Consider the following 6,657-nt stretch of genomic DNA (forward strand, 5'->3'; position numbering starts at 1 on the left):
CAGAAAAGCAGGATGGGTTGGAAGAGATAGTGGGCGAAATTCTGTCCCATTCAATGGAAAACTTGGTTTCAGCGCTGAGACATGCAGTGAACCCCAGCGTTGTGGATCAAGTGCACCAGTGGGACTGGGGCTGATGAGCCAGCACACACAGGCTGCCGTTCTGGGTCTCTCATTTGTTTATTTGAGAGGCACAGAGACAGAGAGAACACACTTCCTCGATGCCTGCAACAGCCAAGGTTAGGCAGGCCCAAGTCAGGAGCCAGGAGCTCCACGCAGTGGGTCCCGGGCAGCGCAGGGCTGTCACTTGAGCCGTCACCATCTGCTTCCTGGAGTCTGCCCTCGTAGGAAGCCGTATTCTGGGGCTGGACCTGGGCCATGGACTCAGGCCTCCGTCGTGGGATGGTGCCGTCCTAACTGCTGGGCTGGACCTGGGCCATGGACTCAGGCCTCCGCCGTGGGATGGTGCCGTCCTGACTGCTGGGCTGGACCTGGGCCATGGACTCAGGCCTCCGTCGTGGGATGGTGCCGTCTTGACTGCTGGGCTGGACCTGGGCCATGGACTCAGGCCTCCGTCGTGGGATGGTGCCGTCCTGACTGCTGGGCTGGACCTGGGCCATGGACTCAGGCCTCCGTCGTGGGATGGTGCCGTCTTGACTGCTGGGCTGGACCTGGGCCATGGACTCAGGCCTCCGTCGTGGGATGGTGTCGTCCTGACTGCTGGGCTGACAGCTGGTCCCTGTCTGACCTTATGCTTACTGTATTTGTGTGCATGTTGTTTATGGGGGTGGGGGAAGAGGTGCAGGATTAGCTGTAACTGAGGAAAGTTAAGAGTTTATGATCAACACCGCTACCATTAAGAAATAACTGAGATATTGTAGCAAAAAGTCAACACCAAAGTTTTTTTAAATAGAATTTTAAGCTATCTGAATAATGGAAAGGAAGCTGAAAAGGAAGGGCAGATAAGACACAGGAAAATCTTCACCCCAGATCTAATCTCACTCTTCATGAAGTGCTGATGGGGTGACAAATCAAATGGTGATACATCAGAAAGACGAGAGGCGTTGTCGGCCCACTGGGGAGACGGGGGAGACCCCGTGAGTCCTGGGGTCCGTCCTCCCTGACTGCTGAGGTCCCAGGGCCTCAGCCCTGGCTGCATGGGGTCTCGTAGATGTGCCAGTTGGGACGGGCAGAGTTAACACAAGACCACCCTGGAGAGGGAAGGGGCCTGCTCCCGGGGGGCTCGGGAACACACACATGTGCAGGCATGCTCATGAGCTCCCTCTGCCCTGGTGGTTCCTGGGCCCCAACGAGGAACCTGGGTCCCCAGGGGCGTGTGGACAATCCTGCCCCTAGCAAGCACCTTCCGGTCCCAAGGTACGGGGCCTTTGCACAGACCCGTGCAGGTCTGTCTCACGGTGCCATGGATCCGGTCTGGCGACTAGGAGACACTTCATCCACACCTTTGGAGAGCTCTGTTGCCTTAAAAGGAGTCTAGCTGGGAACATTCAGGTAACCAGGTTTGTGGACCCAGCAGCCAATCCTGCACAGCGACAGTGACCAAATCAGCTCCCGGTCACCCTCCCTCTGTGTGTGATTGGGAGAGAGGGAGCTGCAGAGAGCGCGGCTGGGGCAGGACCTGGCGCAACAGGGAGGGCAACGGGGTGCACTGTCCCTGCACCCCAGCAAATGAGCCATCTGAACACACAGGGCGAGTCTTAGACCAGTGTGTGTGTGGCATGGGTGGAGCGGGGGGCACTGGTTCCCGGCCACAGAGAGGCTGCACTCAGCTCTGACAATGGCCCCAGCAGTCCCTTCCAGGAGACATCGGAGCCAGCCTGCCTGACCTGGAGGGTTGATGATTCAGGATGCCGTAATAGACTGTGCAAAGCGCTGTCCAAGTGTCTTGTGGGTGAGCACACAGGGCTTATTTGCTAACACAGGAGACGCAAGTCAAGAGCCCAAACACTTTTTATCACAAATGCACTACAAATGGTTTTCAGATGCCACTGTAAGGAAAAGCAGAGGTACCTCTTTGTCCAAATAAACAACCCACATCGGAGTGTGACAGAAGGCAGGGCTGAGCGTGGAACAACCGCCTTTCTGCCCTGAATGTAGATCCTCCAATCACATGTCCAGAGAACTGCCACTCCGGGTGCCTGGCGAAGCCCCGGCTGCAGAGGGCCAGGGCCAGGGTCTCCCGTCTCCTGCAGGTGGGTGTGAAGGCAACCGGCGCTTTGGCATCGCAGAGTATTGGCGACTACACAGCAGGAAATAAAAGAAATTAAAATGAATTCTTCCACTCCGCTTGCAGGCAAACCAATCAAGCAATAATAACAACAACAAAATCCCCATAAATTTGACTGAATTCCCACATATGTTGCAACAGTGTTGTAGGCAAATAAGTATTTCAGTAAAAGCCCATTAAAACATGCAGTAGAAAAAATAAAGAACCCGAATTGCTCTCATGCAGGCAGCAGAGGCAAGTCTCCCTGACCTTTGGTGACACAAACAGCAGCATGAGCCAGAGAAAATTCTAGTACAAACGTCACAAGGCCCAAGTATGTCACAGGAACTGACCCTCACCATCCACCAAGAGTGCCTGGGATCATGTGGCAGCCACTGGCTCAGGGTCAGACTAGGTTCATGTTCAGGGTCAAGTTCAAGGTCAGGGTTACTCACAGCATTTCAGCAGAGACCAGGGTGAGCTTGCTGGGCCCTGTCTGCCCACTAAGGAAGAAACACAGCAGCTGGTTTCAGACACCTGTGACTATCTGGTTCCCTTGGTCCCAGCGAGGGCCACACGTCCCAGCCGCAGCCCCTGGCCAGCTTCTCAGGGAAGTGGCGTCCCCAGCTGCTGCCAGGCTCTCAGAAGCCTGGAGGTGGAAGCGGGAGTCATCCATGACCCAAGAGTGACCAGATGGCAAGGCCCCAGGCCACTGCCAGAGCCAGGGTAAGGGGCGCAGACGCCCCCCTTGTGTGTCCCGAGCTTGCTCTTCGTTTCACACCTGCAACGAAGAAAAGAGAAGTGAGGGACAAAGGCTGACAGGGTCGGAAGGGGAAAGAACCCGCACAAAGACGATGTGGGTAGGGGACTTTGCATGGCACACACGTGCAGAGAAAAGGAGAAAGTGAGACTTGGGTCTCCCCACGTGCTGCGTGATGGACGGTGCCTGCCCTGTGGCTTCCAGAAGAGAGTGCGGGAGCAGCCCGGGACATCGGAGCTACTGGAGAGTTGTGAAGACACCTGCGGGTGTTGGCCTCCCTGTCTGCAGGTCCCACCCCGAGGCCCGAGTGTCAGCACAGTGCCGCTTGGCGCTTGCCCCAGAGGCTCTCCGACAGAGTGAATGTGCTGGCCTGGCACCAGGCAACCCCGTCTGCCAGGCCCTCCACACCACAGCCACAGCAGGTGGAGACAGAGGGAGAGAGAATGCCCAGACTGCTGGCATCTTCACTGAATGCGCCAACCCTCCTCTCCTCTCTGTCTTGATCAGGGGTGCATAGCTGCCCTGTTGGGGTGTCACCAGTCACCACCACATGCAGCCTTCAGCAGCTTTACTCTATGTGATCTTATTCTAGAACATTCTCCTCATCGTCCAAGGAAACTACTGCCCGGTAGGCATGCTCCCTCCCGCAGTCCCTAACGCCCTGACAACCATGATTCTGCTCATTCTAACAATTATAATTCTGCTTGATAATAATATAATATATTATATACTAAATAATTATTCTATAATAATTATGCAATAATACAATTTGATTAGTAGTAGTGCCTTCGAGACGCACCCACGTAGCAGTGGCGTCAGCACCTGCTTCTTTGGATGGCCGAGCAGGACACGTGGTCCTGTTTGTCCCTTCCTCCAGCGATGGGCGTGTGGAAGTATTCTCCTGAAGGGTGCTGCTTTGAGCTGCTGTCCTCCCTGTCCTCCCCGCTGGGCTCCAGAGCAGGCCTGTCATCCGGGCATCTCTTTTGGTCTCGGAGTCTTTCTGTTTCGAAGCCTCTGGAGTGGCTTGTGTGTGAATTTGGGGGCTGCCTTGGCACTGCATCATTTTCCTCAAGATGATCCTGTTCTGTGGCCAGCGGAGGTGCTGCTTTCAGGGTATAATTGGTAACGGGGAAAAGCAGCCACATCAGAGGCTCAAAGTAAATGGAAAAATCAATGCCTGACGTGCAGGTGCAATTAATAAAAGCTTCCCGGGGAAGCAGCAGAAGTCAGAGCAGAAGCCCTCTCTGCCTGATGGATTGTGGCCGGCTGCTAGGAGCCTGGAGTGTGTCCTGACTCTCCCAAGGCTTGGCAGATGCCACATGCAGGCTGACCTCCCTGTGTGCCACCAAGGGGCCCTGCACAGCTCGACTGTAGGGGTCACAGCTGCTCGCCTGCACAGCCTGGCTGTGTCAGCGCCTGGCACCCGCCTCCGTCACATGCGCTTGACTGGCTTTGGCAGGGCTGGCTCCAGAGGCTCAGGTGGAGGGCACTCTCCCCTTTGCCCTCAGCCCCACTTACCTCTGCTGCTCTGTCTTCCAGACAATGCCAGGACAGCTGAGTTTGGGTCCCACCGACTCTGCAAGCCCAGCAGGAAGGCAGCCCTACCTCTGCAACATGACAAGTGCTGGGGACGGAGCCTCGCAGGCAGCCCTGAGCACCTTGCCCACCCATGAACTCAGCTGCTCTGGGACAACTGCGGTCTCTAGGCTCTCCCAGCCCCAGGGTCAGAGGAGCAGGGAGTGGCAGGGCTGTGGCAGGGAGACACTTGAGGGACAGTCCCCAAGGACACTCACCAGGATTCACTCCAGGGCCATCCATCTTTCCTTCGGCAGCGGGTGCAGGATGTAAGCTCCCTCACCCTGGCTTTCTCTGCAGCACTTGGCCTTGGGCCTGGAAGAGAACAAGGACTCCGCTAGTGTTGGCGGGGGTTGGGGAGCATCCTCCTGGGCTCTCGCTTGTGGGCCTCCATTCTGTGCATGCTGGGGACAAGATCTTGTCTCACCGGCGGTGCCGGTGGACTCTAGGACAACACGTTTGTCCTCCATGTTGATGGAAGGACAGACATTCTGAGCTCAGCCTCTGTCTGCCTGGGGCGTGGCTCCTTGGCAGGACAGTCCACGCAGAGTGGCCCCTGGCAGGTGTGTTTCTGCTGGTTTCTTCTGTTCTCCTGGGGCTCCCTTGGTGGCCTCCCCTACACATGGGCCCCTGCCCCGGGGCCCGGCCTGGAGGATACAAGGTTGCTGCACTTGTATCTGTGTGCTGGAGGTAAAGAAGCAGTAAATCCTGCTCAAAAATCAACCCCACGGGCATGGAACAGCCACTGGGATGATAGAAAGGCTCCCGTGTGTTTTCCACGTCTGTGATTTTCACTGGAAGCATGGATTTTTTGTTGTTGTTGTTGTTGTTTGTTTGTTTTTACCAGGGAAGAGCCGAGTCACACATCTCCCGTTTTGTAATCCGTTCCCTGCATGCTTGGCACAATGCAGACACCACGGAGCTCATCCAGATGTGCCCCCAGAGGAGAGCGACCAACCTCAAGCCCTCACATCTTTTAAAAAACATGAGCTAATAATATGATTGAAACTTATAGAAAAACACATGCAGCTAATTTCTACAAAAAAGTCTCCCAGGATTATTTGCATGGTTTTTAAAATTTAAATACACCTTTCATGTTAGAGCAGTTTCATATTTCTAGCAGGGTTGGGAAGACAGGGAGTTGATGGAATCACTGTTGGGGCGCTGTGGCCAGCACCTTCCGTCACTGGGGAGCTCGGGTCACGTGCACGCTGTCCACAGCTCCTGTCCATGTCGCTCATCTTTCCACTGCCCTTTTCTCTCCTGGGGCCCCTCCACCGCATGGCCTGTGCTTTGGTGCCTGGCCCTCCCACCTTTGCCCCGTGCAGTCTTCGTCACACATGTTGTGTGCATGGCTCGTGGGGGCCCAGCTCACCCATCAGCTCCGTGAATGTGCGAGGTCGCCCTCTGCTTAGCTCTCAGTAATGCCCTCTATCCTTTGTGCAGGCACTTTTTAAGACATTTTTCCCCTAAGAATCACATACTTTTGGATTTTGTGGTATGCATTTCTTAAAAATTTTAAATTTACTTTTGAAAAGAAGAAAGAGAGAGAAAGGTCTTGCATCCCTGGTTACTCCCCAGCTGACTGCGGCAAGTGCGCTGGGAGAGGCCAAGGGCAGGCCACCCACAGAGCTGTCAGGGACCCAGGTCCTTGGGCTCCCCACTGCGGCTGAACTGGGAAGCAGAGCCAGGACTGCATCCAGGCCCTTCAGATGCAGACAGCTCCGGGAACACCCTAGCCCCTACACCAAGCACCTGCCCCAACATCTAACAGGTCTTTCAAAGTGTCCATGCTAGTAGATTGGAAACACTGAGTTCTTACACAATGGCTTTCGTTCAGGACTTAAAATTTTGTACTGATATTGTGTGAGGCAGAGCGAGGTGGAGAGCCAGGAAATCGCATCTGCTGGTTCTTGCTCCAGTTGGGGAGCCGGGACTTCATTCCCGACCCTCCTACACTGGGCATGGACACCCGAATACTGGAGTCAACCCTGCTGTCTCCTGGAAAGTGAGGCAGGTGTGGGGGGCTGAGGGGGCGGGACCCTGAGGTGGGACATGGGCAGCCCCGCTGGCAGCTTCAAGCTGTGCAGGCTGCTGA

This window comes from Ochotona princeps, chromosome 29 (genome assembly GCF_030435755.1).
Source record: "Ochotona princeps isolate mOchPri1 chromosome 29, mOchPri1.hap1, whole genome shotgun sequence".
Classification (NCBI taxonomy): domain Eukaryota; kingdom Metazoa; phylum Chordata; class Mammalia; order Lagomorpha; family Ochotonidae; genus Ochotona; species Ochotona princeps.